The 21,070-nt window shown below is 40.2% G+C and overlaps 1 protein-coding gene across 1 annotated transcript in view; it reads right to left on the minus strand.

The window, feature by feature from the left end:
- JADE1 (jade family PHD finger 1) overlaps nucleotides 1-19,716 on the minus strand; it is a 399,925-nt gene extending 380,209 nt beyond the window's left edge. Inside the window, exon 1 of the mRNA XM_060401007.1 lies at nucleotides 19,512-19,716. The gene's annotated coding sequence lies outside the window, so the exon portion shown is untranslated. The remainder of the gene's footprint in view (nucleotides 1-19,511) is intronic.
- Nucleotides 19,717-21,070: the final 1,354 nt, after the last annotated feature.

The following is a 21,070-nucleotide window of genomic DNA, read 5'->3' on the forward strand; positions in this document are numbered from 1 at the left end:
CAGTGAATATGCAGGGTTGATTTCCTGTAGAATTGAGTGATTTCCTTGCTATCTGAGGAACTCTCAAGAGAGTCTTCTCCAGCACTATAAACCAAAAGCATCAGTTCTTCAGTGCTCAGCCTTCCTTATGGTTCAACTCTCACATCTGCACACAAATACTGGAAAAACCATAGCTTTGAATATATGGATTTTTGTTGGCAAAATGACGTCTCTATTTTTAATACACTGTCTAGGTTTGTCATAGCTTTTCTTCCAAGGAGCAAGAGACTTTTAATTTCATGGTGTAAAAGTGTAAAAGATATGTAACATCAATCCATACAACACTGGTGATGTTAACCTTGGTCACTTATTCATATTGATATCTGCCAAGTTTCTCCACTTCTTTTCTCTTTGTAATTGTTTGATATTTTATGAAGAGCTATTCCTAGATTATATTAAAATACCCTGTTCCTCATGGAATCTTCACCCTTCAGCCTTAGTTGATTTTCTATTTCAGCCAAAATCAACCAAATCTGTTCAGGTTTCCAAATCACAGTTCTCTATTTATATTATTCATGCTACATTTATTAGTTGGCATTCTACAAGAAAGACAAGCTTTCTCTTTTAATTTATTTATGTGTATGTATGGATTCATGGATTCTGGATATATTCAATGAGTTGTAATCTATTAACCCTTTTTTAATGCTAAGATTGTCCCTGATTTGGCCAGTGGAAGCCCCTGCATCCTTCTGAAATGTCCCCATCACTGAGTATTTCCTCATTTTCCAACACAAGATGTTTCAAGTCATGCCCCCATCTTGGAATCAGCCATTGGCCATTTCTCCATGGATCCCTAGCTTCTTTTATTGTAGGATGGTTACTTAGATACCAATATCTGGTTGTTCATCATACTCATAGTTTCTAGATGCCATTGCTTCTAAGTCATTTCAGTTGACAGAGCTACGAGGTAGGTATATGTGTATTTACGGACACACATACTTATATATCTTACTTATATATCTATATTGAGAAAGAGATCAAGTAAATCAACACTCCAGAGTTCTTTCTAGACTCTCCCCTTTCTGTGCTCATTAATTCCTTCTCCAGCAGTGAGAAACTTGACTTCTATTATCCTCATTATATTTACTTACATGCACACTTAATTTACTAATTTGCTCAATATAGTTGACCCACCCCCACCATGCTGGCCAGTTCTGCCTACCACCTCCACACCATGCCCTCTCTGCAATATTCTCAGCTGCTGACCCACCAGCCTATACCTCCCCAACCCCAGCCCTTACTTCTGCATGGTTCACCAAGCCCCCTCATTGCCGCATGATTTCAACTGTCATGCTGTCTCCTCCACATGGAAGGAAAAATGATGGAGACAGGGTTGCAATAGCAACCTTAACCACCAGGGTTTATTCTCACTCAAAAGCCAGAGTGATTTTAACAAAATGTAAATCTAATCATGTCCATTCTGCACACAGTACCTATGGTGACTCTCCAATTCATTCAGTATAAAAACCAAAGCTCTGACAACGGCCTGGAAGGTCCAACATGATCTGGCACTTTACTGCTTTGACTTTACCTACTACCATTTTCCCTCTCACTCACTCTGCTTCAGCAACAGTGCTCTTGCTATTCCTCAAACATGCCTGACATGCTCTTGCCTTAGAGCTTTTGTCCACACATTCCTCTTTACCTAGAATATTTCTCCCCACAGAGCTACACAGCTAACTGCCTTATCTCCTTTAAGACTTTGCTCAAATGTTACCTCAATAAAGCCCACCCTATCTATCCTTTAAAAAACCCAGCTCTTCCAAGTACACATAATTCTCCTCTTCCTTTATTTTTCGACTCTATATTTTCCTTTGCATTTACCATCTTTCAACATGCTGTAAAATTTAGTTAAATATCATGCTTATCATTTATTATCTGTCCCCCTCTTTCTCACCATCTCCACTATATCATAAAATTCTCTGGGGCAAGGATTTTATTTTTTACTGATGCACCCCCAAGCACCTAGAATATTATCTGGCACATAGGAAAAAAAGCTCAATAGACAGTTATTCAACAACTATCTATTGCTGAATAACTGAATTAATTAATGGGTTAGTATGAGATTATCTCCATCTTACTTTGAGGAACCTGCATATCAGAAAAGCCAAAAGAATTTTTCCAGGACTCACAAAAGCTAAAATAAATTGCCCAAGTTCACATAACATTAAGTCATTCTTGAAATTCTATCCTCAAATAGTTCAACTCCTAAAACATTTGGCATTTTAATAAAATTGACTAATTTGATTGGCTGAGAATGGGCACCTCCACAGTATCTAACTTAGAACAAAAAAATTCTGAAGAACTGTGATTACTTATTGTGTATTAGTTATTAGAATTTCCTCAAAAAGAAAATCTTAGTTTTGTTACATGTAAGGAGCAGAGTCATAAAGAGGTTCTTGAGAAGCTGGTGACATCTCAGAATCACTGAGATCTTCAACATGATTTATTCTATACTTTCTAATTCTACTTCCCTTATTGAGCCAGGCCAGAATTTATATTAATGAAGCACTCCCCTAAGGATAAATGACTGTCCATCTTCCCTTATAAAGAAAGATAATCCCAGAGTAAATGAGTTTTATACATAAAGATGTTCATGATGGCATTGTTTATTATAATAAAATAGCAAAAACAACAGAACATCTACCATATGGGAATGGTTAAGCAAACTGTGGTATACGCTTTTGTCAGTAATTGAATTTGTACTTGTGGTCCTCCAATCAAACTCAATGACAGATTTACCGGGATTAAACTATAATGACAAATAACATACACTGAAGCACTTACTACATGCCAGGCAACGTTTCAAATAATTTATAGGCATTATCTCTTTTAACTCTCATAAGAACTTTGTGAGACAAGTACTGCTGCTGCTGCTGCTGCTGCTAAGTCTCTTCAGTAGTGTCTGACTCCGTGCGACCCCATCGATGGCAGCCCACCAGGCTCTGCCGTCCCTGGGATTCTCCAGGCAAGGACACTGGAGTGGGTTGCCATTTCCTTCTCCTATTGCTATCATTTACACTATTTTACAGATGAGGAATCTGGGGCTCAGGTAGGCTGAGTCAAGGAGTAACAAATGAGGGAAATGGCCTCTCCATCATGCTAGAAAGGGAGAGATAGACACTCTGGCTTTCACTCTGTTCCCTCCCCTTTATTAATCTAGGTCTAATCAGGAGAAAGAGCACATGTAGTGATTTAATAGGAATGTTTAATATAAAGAACTACTAACTACATCAGCAGACTGGAGTAAAAGGGAAGTGGCCACAAAGAAGTAAAGGGAACTCTAAAGGATATGGAATTAAGGAGGAGCTACAACCCCCAGGGCTAAGACACAGTACCTAAGGAACAATCTCAGCCTCTCCTCAAACAAGGCTGAAATCCAGACTTCACTGGAGAGAGCACAGACACAGAATGAATGGTAGAGAAATAGCGACGGTGTCATGTTGACCAAACATGCTGGAAATCTGCTTTTTTGGAACTTGCAGGAATTCCTTCTCCAGTGCGCTGGGAAAGGTCTTCACAGGTAGATGTCTCACTAGAGGCATTTCACTACAAAACCACCTAAGAAGAGATGAAAGAGTAACATGCAAGTCACTGGGTACAGCTGGCTGCCATGTATGATAGATGCAGCTCAGAGCCAAGTGCTGGAGAAACCACATCACTCCAGGAACCTACCTAGGGAGCAAAGGCCAGGCTGGAAAGCAAAATTCTTTCTTCCTACAATGTCTCTCAAGCATTGTTTACTGACAAAGCTTAACATGGTGCCACCTGGTAAAGAAAAAAACACTTAAAGGGCTCATAGGTGGCTCAGTGGTAAAGAATCTGCCCGACAATGCAGGAGACTCAAGAGATGCAGGTTCGATCCCTAGGTCAGAAGATCCCCTGGAGAAGGAAATGGCAATCCACTCCAGTACTCTTGCTTGGGAAATCCCATTGACAGAGGAACCTGGAGGGCTACAGTCCGTGAGATCACAAAGAGTAGGACCCAAATGAGCACACACTACTACCCACTCTCTCAGAGTAGACAATGAAAGAAAAATTTGCAACTGTGAGGCAATAAATTGGTAATTGACACATCCTCCAAGGCAGGAACATCACTTATTCTTGTTGACTTTGGTTCCAGGAAAGTTCTGCTGCTGCTGCTGCTAAGTTGCTTCAGTCGTGTCCGACTCTGTGCGACCCCATAGATGGCAGCCCACCAGGCTCCCTCGTCCCTGGGATTCTCCAGGCAAGAACACTGGAGTGGGTTGCCATTTCCTTCTCCAATGCATGAAAGTGAAAAGTGAAAGTGAAGTCGCTCAGTCGTGTCTGAATAGTAGCGACCCCATGGACTGCAGCCTACCAGGCTTCTCCGCCCATGGGATTTTCCAGGCAAGAGTACTGGAGTGGGGTGCCATTACCTTCTCCTCAGGAAAGTTCAGTGTAGTAATAATTATCTTCAACAAAGTGTATAGCTTATTGATGTAAATTCTTCCAAGAATGCAGAAGATTGGTGAAAGGGTTGTGGAGCCTTCCAGATCCAGAGACCTACTATGAAGAGTATCTGCTGAAGCCACGTGCCTCATCTGGTTCAGTGCAGAGCAAGAAAAGCCATGCTGAGATACGCTACAACTGTTCCCACCCTCTGAGGACAACTTGCTGCTCATAGATTTCATACCCCTGCCTTACTGATTTGGCAACATGCTCAAAGCTGACTCTATGTGTATGTTGTGGTCTCCTCCACCAAGTCGTGTCCTTTCTGAAATGCCTTTGCACTCCATGGGTGTTAAGCAACCACCAAAAATGTTATTAAGAAAGAATTCATGGTAAAACAGGGGGAAAAAGCTTATGTTATAATTCACACGGAAAAAAAAGAAGGGTACAATACTGTGATATGCAAAATAAGCAAAGCTGCGTAGGAAAGAAGGGAATACCCACCAAACCAGTCACTGTCTCTGGGTAGAATCAGGGTAATTTTTCTCTTTTTCCTATAATTCCTATTATTTTCCTATTATTCCTATATACTCTTACTCCTATTATTCCTTTCTTATTATTCCTATATTTTACAAATTTTACTATAGTGAACATGTACTGGTTATAAATTTGGGACAAAATTATTTATATACCAATAACAACAACAAAATATAATATATCTTGAAGTATTAAGTTGAGCCAAGGTTTGGGATCTAGAATTTGACAAATAGAGTTTTCTACTGAGTCTTTGAACTAGTTCTCTACAGTTTACCCAAGATAAGATGACTGGAACTCAATAGCAGTTTGAACAACTGAGATTAGACAAATTACCTACCCTGGACGAGCTAGAAAGGGGCTGTATACATACAAAATAAAATGGATCACACTTTCTGAAACTCAAGTTATTGAGACATACATATATCTGAATAAGACATAAGAGAAAACCCACTATAAAGAATTAGCCAGCCAAAGACTGAAATTCAGCCAAATCTAAGTAAAACTAGCAGAATTTGAAATGTCAGCAACTTTCTCATCCAAGAACCAGGCAAGTCAATCTCCTTAGAGTTCTAACAGCAATTTGGAGGAATCCCCTAAACACAGAACCCTCTTTAGACCTCTAGTCCTGGAAATTTTTATTTAAATGTCCCATTACAAAGCAGTAATTTCCCCTAAATTAATTATACATACTAAGTTGCTCCAGTCATGTCTTGACTCTTTGTGACCCCACAGACTGTAGTCTGCCGGGCTCCGCTGTCCATGAGATTCTACAGGCGGGAATGCTGGAGTGGGTTGCCATGCCCCCAAGGGATCTTCCCAACCCAGGAATCGAACTTACCTCTCTTTAAGTCTCCTGCATTGGTAGGAGGGTTCTTTAACATTCAGTGCCACCTGGAAAGCATCCCCCCACCCCCAATCATAATGGCTACTAACAAATAAGAGCTCTGCAGTTCTAAACTCTTAGGACACCCTCACAATTCCCTTACAAAAACCTGGGCAGCAATGCCTCTCTTCCAGTCCCATAACGACTTTTAAGGAAAAAAAAAAAAAAAACCTGGATAGGATGTAAGAAATTCAAATAGCAAGTATTATAAAATGATAGAAATAGCATTGACCTGTTCATTACCTGTGCACAGCCCTGCCCAGCCTGTCACTGGGGAAAGATGATCTGAAGGGACCATTTAAATGAAACATGCTAGGAGGCAGAGGATGACTTCATGACATCTGAGAATCCCTTCCAGTTCTGGAACTCCATAACTGGCAGGGATCTGGTATACAAGGAACATGTTAGAAAGAAGGATTAATCCTATAACAGAATGAAGAAAGGAAGACAAGTTGAAGCTATGAAGGAAGAGGGATGCTAATGAGGGTGACCATAGTTTGCCAAGGAATCCTTGATTTTAGCACTGAAGTCCCACATCCCCACAATCACGGACAAACCAGAATGTCTGGTTACCCTACTTGATCTGACAAAGATGAGCTTCTTTGGGTTTCCATGCAAATTAAAAGCTCTAGTTAACTAAACCTCACGAACACCTTGCCAGGAGAAACTTTCAGCTAATGACACTAATTTCTGCCCCTTCCACCCAGCTCCCTTTAAGCATATTCTCACTATTATCCACACAAGACCTGGTCTCTGTGAATGCTTTCAATTGGAGATCAGGAGGAGTTGTATGTGGTTAAATCCTGAGTCCTGCTGGAAACATGGGCAAAAAAGCTTATTCCTTCCTTTGGGTGGTGCTTGTTTAGTCACTTAGTTGTGTCCGACTCTTTGCAACCCCATGGACTTTAGCCCACCAGGCTCCTCTGTCCATGGAATTCTCCAGGCAAGAATACTGGAGTGGGCTTCCATTTCCTTCTCCAGGGGATCTTCCCAACTCACGTCTCCTGTATCGGCAGGTGGGTTTTTGTTTTTTTTTTTTTTTTTTACCACTGAGCCACCTGGGAAGCCATTATTTCCTTCACTAGCTATTAAAGGCCTCCAGGAGAAAGAGGCCTCCTGTTTGGTGGCTTCTCTGACTACATGAGAAATGTACTGCTTAAACCCTAACAAACTCAGAGACCCGCACGGTTCAGTTTTTGATGAGCACTCCCTTCAGGAAGCACAGTTCAACAAGCCAAATTATTTAATAATCAATTATATTATTTATGTGCTTCCTTTTTAAAGGCAATAAAGAGTATCTACATACATGATCTGTACAGTACTTTCCTTTTTCCCATGCTTCTCTCATCTACTTCCTTTTGATGTTTAAATCTCTCCACCAGACTCTGTGATCCCCAGAAAACATCCTCCTCCATCCCCAGACTATGTGGTTTTCTTTCCTTTTTCTCCTCCTACTTTTAGCATATTAGCCTATCTCCCATAAAGACAGAGCTTCTTCATAAACAGGTGGGAGGAGGAGAGAAATTAGATTGGTAATCACAGGATTCTCTTTGGCAACCCAGGAAAGATAGGAAGCTTGAGAACATTCCTATGTTAATTATTTTTGTTCCATGGCACTCCTAATGTTGATAAGTATCTGACATAGATCTCAAAGCATGCTGTGCTGAAAAGGACAGTAGAATTGATGAATGTAATCTCCTACTTTCAACAAATGAGAAAACTAACAGATATTAAATAATTTGCACAAGGTCCCCAAATGTCCTCTTCATTGCTCTATGCTGTATGTGTTTAAATCCTGTGACTCATGGTTATCAAAAGGAATACTGTCAATGCCCTCCAGCCGGAGACTGGAGACTATACACCTATAGTTGAATATGTTAGGATTATAGGGAAAACACACCCAGAGGAACCACAGGGAATCTCATAAGAAAGTGTTAAAAAGGACTTACAGAATTCGGGCTCTATTAGATAATTTGGGAGAGGGATTAAGGAAGTAGGCTGTCCTCTGGATTGGATGCTATCAGGAAGTGGGAGTACTTCTATGACTATCTTAATAAATCTTATCTAGAGAGAGGGACCAGGACTTCCCTGGTTGTATGGTGGTTAAGATTCTGCGATTCCACTGCTAGAGCTGTGGGTTCTATCCCTGGTTGGGGAGTTTCGCATGCTGCACGGTACAGCACTCTGCCACTCCAAACAAGAAGGAAGACTAGAGCCAGGTTGAAACTGTAATTGCTAAAGAATCCACAGTCACTCACATTAGCCAGGATAAAGAAATGTTTGGTTATGTTTGTGGATCGGACAATGTCCATATTTTGTCTGTGTTCAAGCATGGTTACACAGTAGTCTTGTTGTTGTTGCTTTCTTTAATCCTCTACAGTCACAGAGTGGCCTTGTCTGAAGTTGATGGTTTGAGAAATTGTTTAACAGGAAAGCACTAAGACCCCTTGGTGTCTGTCCGGCTCCTGGATGTTGAGGACTGCCTTCCTCTTTCACATATGCTCCAATCAGTACTTTTAATGTGCCAGGAAAGTTTTCATCTTCATCACCAACCCAGGAGATAGCTATATAATTCTAATTTTCAGATGAAGAAATGAAGGCTTGGTGAGGCTTCTCCTTTGCCAACATCACAAGCTAGTAAATGGTACTGCTGGGCCTCAAAACTAGGCAGGCTCTCTCCAGGGACTGTACTCTGCCCTGCTCTGTGATGTTACCAAATGTACACCAGAATATTGTTAGTGGCAGAGGATGGGGTGGGGGGAGAGTAGCAGTTAATCCATGGAGATATGGGACATTGTTGCAGTAAATACAATGTGGGGAATAAAATATCAGGAATCACAGGCTGCAATGAATGATCGGATCATGAGACACTCAAGATGGAAGAAGAGAAAATGTGAGGGAAAAAAGCTGTGACATTTTGACCATAAAACCTTTGGGAATAGTCTAATAAAAGGAAAGCTGACTTATTGTTCCATAACTGAAGAATGACTTTCATGATTTAGAATATTATTTTAAACTTTACTCTCTGTTTTCAGTGTGAATTTAAATCGACTAAACAAAGAAGGAAAGAAAATCAGTAGCAACTCCTCTGGCAGAGTCAGTCAGAGTATCTCAAGTCAAATGGCAAAGCAAAATTGTTCAGGGCTTTGTGATGAAAGCTGCAGGCACCTGGCAGTACCAATGACTTAATCATAATGATTAGGGGAGAAATATGGTTATTAATAGCCTTATAAATGCATTCATCTTTCAGAATCACCTTACAGAGTGAAATGACAGAATGAAACTCAAATTAACAGACAAAACCCCCTATTCCACGGTCCCCCCATATACCCCCAGCTCCTCTTGACTTTAGTGGGTGTCCTGGACACAGAGAAATAACAGGAGCAGGGTATTTATCTATTCCTAGTATTCGAAAGAATTCTTCTCTCTGCAAATTTCAAGGCAGCCAAGATCCTAATGTTACAGTAGCACCACATTCTGAGCTCACCTTAACAGATGCAAGCACTGAGAGGCAATATGCACTCCTTTACCAAACTAAACAAAAACAGAGTTCATTCAGGTGTGCAGTGGGAGGTGCTAGGGAGGTGGTTTGATACAAAGAAAAAAAAATAGGATTGAAAAAGCTTACTCTTCAGCTCTGATAGCCTTTTCACCAATCTGTTCTTATTGCACATTCATGCCTGCAGGTACTGAAGAAGGAATTCATAGGGCCTGAACTCCATCTTAGGCCTGTTTATGCTGATTATGCTCAGCCATCTTTCCAATGGACTCTGAACTCTGTTTAGTGCCTATGAAAGCAACAACAGAAGGATAAGACCCCCTCCAGACAGAGGAACCTTGAAGATCGTATCTAGGTTACTCATCGCCTAAGAGAAAACCTACGCTAATCACCCCTTCCTCTAGACAGGCCATAAATTTTTCTGTATCTGTCGGAGTGTAACCTTGGGTTTATTGATTATTGGCTAATTGTTTGACTGAGCACATGAGCACATAGCACGTGAATGATGGGATTATTCGGATCATATTTTCCTTGGTTTATGTAAGTCTCAAGGAATTTGGAGTGGTGGGTTCAGACACATACACATGGAGTATAAAAGATTTTCACAAATGCTGGTCAGGGTCCTTGGCTAAGAGGAGACTCTGCCTTGGGCCCGCCACTGTAATAAACTGCACTCCACTATCTGAATTGTCCTTCTGAGTGAGTTTGTTTCCCGGAACATGTGGCTACAACAGTACCATTCAACAACCTGCAGTGCCTCAACTGTGCTAGGTTCTAGGAATGAAGAGTCAGGTAAGACTCAAGGCTGACTGTTTCTGTGAAGACCTACAACACCAAGAAATAATACAAAAAAAAAAAGAAAGAAATAATACAAAGAAATAATATCAAAAATATCTAGTTTTCATCATAGGAGATTGGGATGCAAAAATAGGAAGTCAAGAGACACCCAGAATAACAGGAAAGTTTGGCCTTGGAGTACAAAATGAAGCAGAACAAAGGCCAACGGAATTCTGTCAAAAGAACACACTGACCATAGCAAACACCCTTTTCCAATCACACAAGAGATGACTCTACACATGGACATCACCAAATGGCCAATAACAAAATCAGACAGATTATATTATTTGCAGCCAAAGAAGAGAGAGAAGCTCTATATAGTCAGCAAAAACAAGACCTGGGGCTAATTGTGGCTCAGATAATGAACTCCTTATTGCAAAATTCAGGCTTAAATTGAAGAAAGTATAGAAAACCACTAACCATTCAGGTATGACCTAAATCAAATCCCTTATGATTATACAGCGGAGGTGACAAATAGATTCAAGTGATTAGACATGGTAGATGAGAGCCTGAAGAACTATGGATGGAAGTTTGTAACACTGTATAGGAGGCAGTGACCAAAACCACCCCAAAGAAAAAGAAATGCAAGAAGGCAAAGTACTTGTCCAAGGAGTCTCTACAAATAGCTGAGGAAAGAAGAGAAGCAAAATGCAAGGGAGAAAGGAAAAGATAAACCCAACTGAATGCAAAGTTCCAGAGAATAGCAAGGAAAAATAAGAAAGTCTTCTTAAATAACAATGCAAAGAAATAGAGGAAAACAACAGAATGGGAAAACTAGAGATTTCATCAAGAAAATTGGAGATATCATGCAAGGATGGGCATGATAAAGGACAGAAATGGTAAGGACCTAACAGAAGCAGAAGATATTAAGAAGAGGTGGCAAGAATACACAGAGGAACTATTAAAAAATAATAATAATAAGTCTTAATGACCTGGATAACCACAATGATGTGATCACTCATCAAGAGCCAGACATCCTGGAATGAGAAATCAAGTGGGCCTTAGGAAGCATTACTACAAACAAAGCTAGCAGAGATGATAGAATCCCAACTGAGCTGTTTCAAATCCTAAAAGATGATGCTATTAAAGTGCTGTACTCAAGATGTCAGCAAACTTGGAAAACTCAGCAGTGGCCAAAGGACTAAAAAAGGCCAGATTTCATTTCAATCCCAAAGATGGGCAATGCCAAACAATGTTCAAACCATTGTACAATTGTGCTCATTTCACATGATAGCAAGGTTGTGTTCAAAATCCTTCAAGCTGGGCTTCAGCAGTACATGAACCAAGAACTTTCATATGTACAAGCTAGATTTAGAAAAGGCAGAGAAACCAAAGATCAAATAGCCAAACTTCACTGGATCCTGGGGAAGGTAAGGGAGTCCCAGAGAAACATCTATTTTTCCTTCAATTTTACGCTAAAGCCTTTGACTGTGTGGATCATAACAAACTGGAAAATTCTTAAAGAGATGGGAATACCAGACCACCTTACCTCTCTCCTGAGAAATATGCATGCATGTCAAGAAGCAACAGTTAGAACTAGACATGGAATAACTGACTGGTTCAAAATTGGGAAAGAAGTACGACAAAGCTGTATATTGTCACCCTGCTTATTTAACTTAAATGCTGGGCTGGATGAATCACAAGCTGGAATCAAGATTTCCAAGAGAAAGAACAACTTCAGATACATAGACAATACCACTCAAATGGCAGAAAATGAAAAGGAAGCAAAGAGCCTCCGGATGAAGATGAAAGAGGAGGGTGAAAAAAACTGGCTTGAAACTCAGTATTCAAAAAACTAAGATCAAGGCATCCAGTCCCATCACTTCATGGCAAATAGAAGGGGAAAAAGTGGAAGCAGTGACAGATTTTCTTTTCTTGGGCTCCAAAATCGCTGCAGGTGGTGACTGCAGCCATGGAATTAAGACACTTGCTCCTTGGAGGGGCTTCCTTGCTGGCACTAGTGGTAAAAAACCTGACGGCCAATGCAGGAGACATAAGAGATGCTGATTCGATCCCTGCACTGGGAAGATCCCCTGAAGGAGGGCATGGTGACTCACTCTAGTATTCTTGCCTGGAGAATCCCATGGACAGAGAAGCCTGGTGGGCTATGATCCATAGGGTCACAAAGAGTTGGACGTGACCAAAGTGACTTAATACATATACATGCATGCTCCTTGAAAGGAAAGTTATGACAACCTAGACAGTGTATTAAAAAGCAGAAACATCACTTTGCCAACAAAGGTCCATATAGTCAAAGCTATGCTTTTTTCAGTAGTCATGTATGGATGTGAGAGCTGGACCTAAAGAAGGCTGAGTGTCAAAGAACCAATGCTTTCAAACTGTGATGCTGGAGAAGACTCTTGAGTCCCTTGGACAGCAAGAAGATCAAACCAGTCAATCCTAAAGGAAATCAACCCTGAATAGTCATTGTAAGGACTAACTGTGAAACTCCAGTACTTGGGCCACCTGATGCAAAGAGTCGACTCATTGGAAAAGATCCTGATGCTGGGAAAGATTGAATGTGAAAGGAGAAGGCGGCAGCAGAGGATGAGATGGTTAGACAGCATCACTGACTTAATGAACATGAATTTGAGCAAATTCCTTGAGCTAGTGGAAGACAGAGGTGCCTAGCGTGCTACAGTCCATGGGGTTGCAAAGAGTTGGACATGACTTCATTACTGAAAAATAACAACCCAGCTCCCTGCAAATTCCACTTAGATTGTATGTTGTTAGATTTTCCTTTTTACCACACCCTTTTTATCAGTACTTGATAGATGTTTCTTACTGATTACAACTATAATGATGATATTGGCAATGATGACAATGATAAGCACAGCGGACAAGTGTTAAGAAGCAAATATGAAAAGAGCCTGTCTCAAAGACACTTTTATTCATTCATTCAGAAAGTATTTACTGAGCAATTATTTTGTGGTTACAACATTGCCCAGGGCACTGTGAGAGGTGCAAAAAAGGTTTCCACTCCCAGGAAGGCCTGGTGATCCTTTTAGCTCAGTCCAGAGTTGGTAGAAACCCCCAGGGCAGCTTTTGGTTTCTCCAGGCCTCAGAATGACTAATGGTCAATGGAGATTTGGCCTTGCCACTTCAATTTCCATCACACCTCTAGAGTGGGTTGCAAATTGACCCAGGGAAGTAGTATAGGGGACAAATAACAACAAATAGAGTCAACCTACTCATTCTCTGGGCAACAATACCAGAGAAAGCATTGGACATCCCACATTTTCAAGGCACTGCATTTAAGACAAAGCTACCCCTTTGGCCATAGCAGGACAGCAGCACACAAAAACCACATGAGCTCATGCCTGCAGCTTACCCTCTCCAGCACAAAGCCTTAAGAAAGGTGTATCTGAAAGGGAAGTCACTAGACTACGCCATTAATTGAAGTAACCAGTTTCACTTTGTTACGTAGTTAGAATAGGAAACAGGAGTCCAGAATGGCAGTGGCTAAAAGATAAGGAGGGGAAAAGCCCGCGAAAACAGAACAAAGGAATGTCCAAGGACCGGAGTGAGGACCTCAGGTAGAACAAACACTCCTGGCAAGCCCAATTTACATAGGGCAGGCCCAGGGAGAGGAAAAGACATATAAAAAGAGGAGCCAAAGGGATCTCTCTCTCTCTCTCCCATGTGCTGAGGTGCTCTTCTCTTCACGTCTTTGGGTTGACATGCCCTCATACCTTGAGGATGGATTTTCCTGCTGTTTTCTAAATAAAATAGAGCTGTAATATGGAGCTGTAACACTGATTTGTCTAAGAGCTATAACACGGTCTGTTTGAGACCTAAGAGCTATAACACGGTCTGTCCAAGACCCAAGAGCTGTGACACGCCAAGGGCTTTAAAGTCCATCACTCCAAATCTTTGTTGTGACAAAACAGAACTGAGGAACATACACTCACCTGACAACTTCAAATTGTGTCAGTGAGCACTGTTCAGGCATGGAGCTACAAAGTGAAGTGATGAAAACATGGATAATTTCTCAGATACTTTCCAGGAGCAAATAGCATTCACTGGCTGTGGGATGGATTCTCTGAAGATGCTCATAGCTGCCTCTGCCCAAATAAGGACCATACCTTTGCCTGCCTCCCTGCCCTGTCCCCTCTATCCCCAACTTGAACAGCCTTGCAAAGGCATCTGCTTTTCTGGATTCCCAGACAGTCCACCTCATTCAAACTTCCCTGCACCCTTAGCCAGGCCCTGGATTCTACATCTGCTCAACTTTTCTCCATTCCAAACAACCGCTACATCTTCACATTTGCTATTGTAATGATTGGTGAACCACAAAGATGAGGGTGGATGAGGATAAAAATACACTTCTTTACATAGTGTACAGAAGAGAAGAGATGGTCCCAGGTTAAACCAAGGGTTCTTAGTCCCAGTAATTTTTTAGAAAGCAGATGAATCTCTGCTGATTGGGATCAGTACCTCAAGACTCTCCTTAGCAAGCCTCTTCTATCAATTAAAACAAGCCAACAGGAAAAGAAATCTCATGTGTTGAATACTTACTATTTGCCTGGCCCTCTGTTAGGTGCCTAATATTATCTATTTATCTTCATATTAGTCTGGCAGGTTTGATATTATTATCAATAATTTCTGCAAAACATTCCAGGGCCTAAAATAAGATAAAGGATTTGATCAAGGTTACCCAACTATTCAGTAAAAGAACTGAGCTTGGAGTCCAGGTCTATCTGATATCACAGCTTTCACTACATTCCTTAGGTGTTCATTCTGAAAATGTACAGCAGGGGGTTATGGGGGTGAGAGGCTTTCCTTTAGTCCATAAAGTCAACAAATCATACTTACCTCTCCTATAAACCTGACATGGGAGCAAATGGATTCTAAGTCCTTAGATTATCTAAGTACATCTGTGATTTTTGTTAAAGCAAAATAGCAATTACATACTTGAAATATTTATAAAATAAGTCAAATACATTTGAGGAAAAATATAAAAGCATTGCAATTAAACAGATCTGCACACACTGCAGGGTGTTTTTCTAACAAAAGGAGTAAGGAATAATGCTGCTAATAAAAAAAAGGATGATCATGTTTAAATGTTCTAATAACTCATTTCACAGTGTTCTGAGTGAAACTGTATATTAGTAATTTCAAATAAAGTCTTTGATGAAAGATTAAATATATCTTCTGCTCATTCTCCTCTGCAAAGCTAGTGATTCAAGTAGGCTAATTTGTACCCTTTCTTCTAGGAAAATGTTTTAAGTGATCTATAAATGTTGTTCTCCTATTCATATTGTAAGAGGGACCAAATGAATAATAATGAATAAGAATAAGGAGTTATACTGATGTATTTCAAAGTAATGTCCCCACCATCACCACCACCACCACACATAGACACACATGCATACACACACACACACACATACACACACCTTGAATTCTCACTTGGGCTTCTAATAAGAAACAGGTAGATCTCACACTGCAAAATAAATATTCATTCAGGAAAGTACACTAAATAGGAACTAACCTAAAACAATTTCCTAGTCACCTTTGGAAAGATTATCATGCTAATTAACAAAAAGCAGGGTTTGGTTTTGTTTTCAGAAAGGAGGGGAGATCTAAAAGTGTACAGTGTAGTATATATTTAGCTCTTGGGATTCCCTAGTGGCTCAGCTGGTAAAGAATCCACCTGCAATGCAGGGAGACCTGGGTTTGATCCCTGGGTTGGGAAGATTCCCTGGAGAAGGGAACGGCTACCCACTCCAGTACTCTGGCCTGGAGAATTCCATGGACTGTGTATAGTCCATGGGGTCACAAAGAGTCAGACACAACTGAGCAACTTTCACTTTCACTTATAGCAAAAATAAAGAATGATTGATTAAATTCTAAACTGAAAATTTTCTCTTTGACACTTCAAACCAACAATGTACAGTATTGGTAGTACTTCTAAGCTGCCAGTGTGGGAAACACAAGCCAATCCATTTTAGTCTCTTTTGGGATGTAGGACACATAATGACAGATCAAAACAATCACATGCTGTGAAATGGTCTACCTACATGAACAAACCTACACTTTGCAAACATATCAGATTGGTCATTTTTTTAAACTCCTGTTTATAGGAAAATATTGGAAATAAAGAGCTTTCCTGGTGGCTCAAATGGTAAAGAATCTGCCTGCAAATGCAGGTGACTCGGGTTCAGTCCCTGGATTGAGATGATCCCCTGGAGAAAGGAATAGCAACCCACTCTAGTATTCTTGCCTGGAGAACTCCATGGACAGAGGATACAGTCCACACAGTCTTAAAGAGCTGGACACGACTGAAGCAACTGAGCAGGCAGGTAGCATTGGATATAAAAACCTTTGGCTACAGAGCTATGCTGAAGTTCTCTAATGCAAAGCAAACGGGTGTAGTACTAATCATTCTCTGTCTAGGTAATTCACTGCCTCCACAGCTGCTAAGGCTTCCTCTTGGAGAAAGTATCTTATCCTTTCTTATTATCAGTTCCTAGTATTAAGCATTCAATAAAGATTAGCTGTATGGAATGAATGGATCCATCAATTAACATCTGGTCTGAAGTAATTTCTACATGAGTATGCATATTTTTAATGTTTTCTTCATCAGACATGATCTAAAAATATTCATTATAATTTTGAATAAAACAGGTCAAGTCTTGTTTCTGCAACCCAAAAACCAGCCATAATTCCAAACACATTGATTCAGGCCCCCCAAAAATGAGCATCAAAGCACATATTTTCCTCTGTGGAAAAGATTCAAGCTTGTCAAAGACAAACCTTGGGGCTCTGCCTGATTTCATTCCAGCCCAGGGATGCAAAATCCTTGAGCAGGAAACTACAACGAGAAGAAGCACAGGTTATCGAGTGATTTACTTGCTCCAAGTTAAGGTGAAATGAAAACTCAAACTCCTCTAAGAGGGGCAAACCCATTTGGAGGCGCAAAAGGTGAGGTGTAAAGAAAGTCTGCATAAAAGAGCCATCTCTTCCTGCATAAACAAATCAACAAAAAACCCCAGTCCTTCAAGAGCAGAAAGTCTTCTTAAGGGTTGACATTATAGGTGTAAATTTAGGCTGATTCCTGATAAAAGGGTAGGTGAGACTCTAGTTCATTCATCTTTCTTTATTTTTGTAATGTTACTATATTACTATTTTTAGTTCTTGTAAAGGTTACTTTTGTAACTCAAAATGATGTACTTAAATCATTTTCTTGGTCAGTCAACAATCGACTTAATTTCTTGACCATTTACTTTCTAAGATGAGGCTATCCATACCTTCCTGCCTTTTTTTAAAAGCACTTCCTTTACCCTCTAACTCCTCTCAGCAGTAATTTTGCTAGGGTATCATTATAAAATGTCTATAGCCGATGAATAAACAAACATGTAGGGGAAATTCCACAGTGGTCCAATGGTCAGGAGACTGCACTTTCACTGCGGAGGTTGAAGATCTGATCCCTGGTTTGGGAAATAAGATCCCACAAGCATGCAATGCTGCCAAAAATAAATAAACATATAGTAAGTGTGCTTTTAGAGATATGGAGGTAATATCAAACAAACTAAAAGCAGAAATAGTTAAAGGTGTCGGTTTCCAAGAAGATAGGAGTGTGATGGTGCAATTTCGCAACAGTAACTCTTTCACACTTTTTATTTTTTTTTTTAGTTTAAACCATGTTAATGGTTTACTTATATTTTTAAATTGTTTTTAAAATGATACATGAGCAACTTAGAAAAAGCTGCTAATCTCCAGGACCTCCTATAAACTCACCAAGAACAATTCATCCCACACCAGCCTGGACAGGTTGGTAGAAAAAGATCCTATTTATTTCTTTCCACTTCACACAGTACCCAGAATATAATATGCATTCAATAACTTTCTCTTGAATGAATAAATGAATGAATGACAGCTCAAGTTTCAGCCATTCTTAAATGAAGTCTTTGTGTATACAATGAAGGAATTAAGGCAGAGGAGAGTACAATGGATGTTTTGTCTGACTGAATGTGGCTGAATCTTTCCAATTGAAAAGCCTTAGATTTGGGCACATCATAATTCCATAGGCTTCCCTGGTGGCTCAGACAGTAAAAATCTGCCTGCAATGGGGGAGACAAGGGTTCAATCCCTGGGTCAGGAAGATCCCCTGGAGAAGGGAATGGCAACCCACTGAAGCATTCTTGCCTGGAGAATTCCTTAGACAGAGGAGCCTGGTGGGCTACAGCCCACGGGGTCATAAAGAGTCGGACATGACTGAACAACTAACACACATGTAATTCCACATCCCTCCTAGTGATTGCCAGCAGCTTCCGAAGCATGGTTACCAAGACTTGCCAACAACTGTGATCAGCACTGGCTGCAGGGATTACACTCTCCCTGTGCCCAGATATGACTCTAGCTCCACAAAAGTCTCAAACGCCAAGGGGGAGTTTTCCCTCTGTAGCTGTTAGGTACATTTAGCCGTCATTCAACCTTCAAAAGGAGTCTTGGAGCGAATCTATTAAACAGCATGAAAACATTAGTTTGTGTTAGGTTTGATTTTAATAACTGGGGCTCACTGTTTGTAGTTTAATAATTTATCTGGCTTTCAGTTTCTCTGCTGCTAAAACATTTTGAAGGTAGGTCTCTACAACTCAGTCAAGTCGAGAGATAGAACACTGCATCCAAATTCAGAGCAGAGTGAATAATTTTCCAGGTCTGGATGGCTCCTGAATACATAACTTCATTCAAGAAAATTCCCCAACATCTGGTTCTTCTTTTTTTTTTTTTGTATAAGGACAAGCATGAGGAGAGGAAAATATGCCATCTGTCCTGAATGTAACTAATTCATTCCTCGTAAGGCTAGGTGGAAACCACAATTTCACAAGTCACAGAAGAAAGCTTTAGAAATAATCAATGAAATAACCTTAAATATACCTTTGTTAAATACCAGACAATGTGTTCACTTTTAACTTGAAGTTTTCTTCCTCCTAAATATAATACCTTCAGCTTGAATGTAATATGCTAGTACATGCCTGAAAGAAAATGTAAGACCTGTATTTCCATGAAGGAAGTCACTTTTGAGATAGATTTTGAGAGATGGATCAGATTTCACCAGGTAAGAGTCTGGAATGGAAAATAATTCCAGGAAAAGAATAATCTGGAAGTTTAAATATAAATAAATGCAAAGCAATTCTTAACAGCTATGTCAGAATGTCATTTCTGAAGCCAAATTAAGTTACCACAAATGACTTTGCTCAAACAACTCTTTATTCTCTCTCCGGTAACCTCCCTTACCATCCTCCCCACCACTATCCTCTCCCTGCTGTTCTCACTCCATGAAGCAAGCATACATACCACATCAAACTAGAAACCTGTGACTCCAAGACAGGGAGGCCAGCTTGACAGGAGCAAAGCTGAATAGCTCTCTAAATCCAGACTCGAAAGCTCTGCCATTGAGTCTTAATGTTATTTAATGATAAATTATCTTTTCCCCACAATTTGCCACTGTTGTTAAAACAGGGGTCTTAACAGGGCTCTCCCACCTGTGCTCTACCTTTGCAATTAGTACATCTGGTCTCTGTGCATATATTTCATGGGTGACTCACATATAAGCTAACTGATAGGTAACCAAATTTCAAGGCTATAAATACATCAAGTGTTGCCTGGGGAAAAAAAAAAGCCCGAGTGGTTTATGAAGTCAGCAGTATTCTGACAACTGATCCTTACAACAGAGCTTGGTTTTCTTTCCCACCCTCCTCCTCTCCACTTAGGTAACTTGATATTATATATGTCTCTAAGCATAAATAACAAGTGAATTATTGGGAAAAGGTAACTTGGGTCTGCAAGACATTAATTATAGCAACATTTTTTATTCATAAGAAGTCTCAGCTGGACAATCTCCAAACAATTTACCCAGAACATTTGGAAACAGGCAAGGGCTCACGGTATACAAAGCAAATCTGGCCAGGCACCAACTGATTTCTTCCCTTGGTATTCTCATTTTGTTTTTTTTCTCTTCAAATAGATGTTACCTAATGAATCCTAGAAAGAAATCCACTGGGTAGGATTTCCTAAAGTGTGAAATACCAGGTTTCACAAATCAAAAGGACCAAAACTGGCAGGAGACATCATGATAATGAAGACAACCAACACCGCATAGAAATTTACAGTTAATACTTTGCCGATTTCTACTCTTCCCACACCAATATCACAGGTATTTTTATTTAAATCTTAAAAATGGTCCTCCTCAGCATAAATGACTAAGCACTTAATCTGAACTTCTCTTATACTGTTATGTCATGATGTAGTTCTGACTCCTCGCTGAAAGCAAGAATGATGCTTTCTGCAACTTTGTAGCCCAAGCACCTGTTACAGAGCCTGATGCAAAATTGGTGCTTATCAAATGTTTGTATTGAACTATAAACTAAACCTAATCAAACAAGTCTTGAATCCATGTGGTGAGGGATGTATGTGTGTGTGTGTGCATGTGCGTGTGATCTGTTTAAACCTTCTGTGAACTTCTTGCTGTTTATAGCTTAAAATCTACCCCCTTCAGTGTGACATAGGGGACTTATCTCAATCTGACGCCAATCTTCCCTTCTGGCATAATCCCCTGCCACTCCACCTCAGCACAGTAACTGTGCTCAGCTTCTCCAATGTCAGGGCAAAGATTTGCTCTCCTCCTAGGCACACTGCCTAGACATTTATGGAATGATAATCTCACCTAATGGAAGTTGAGTCTTGAGACATTCTTATAAAGGTCAGAGGCAGAGACAAGAGTGAGTCTTGCAGTGCACAGAACAAAAGTTAGAAAACAAAGACACTGTAAAAAGAATGAGAGAAGAAATTAAGGCTTAACTTTTTGTGCCTAAAAGCTAGACCATGACAATAGGTAATGGGAATGATATTCATGG

This window comes from Ovis aries, chromosome 17, assembly GCF_016772045.2.
Source record: "Ovis aries strain OAR_USU_Benz2616 breed Rambouillet chromosome 17, ARS-UI_Ramb_v3.0, whole genome shotgun sequence".
NCBI classification, from domain to species: Eukaryota; Metazoa; Chordata; class Mammalia; order Artiodactyla; family Bovidae; genus Ovis; species Ovis aries.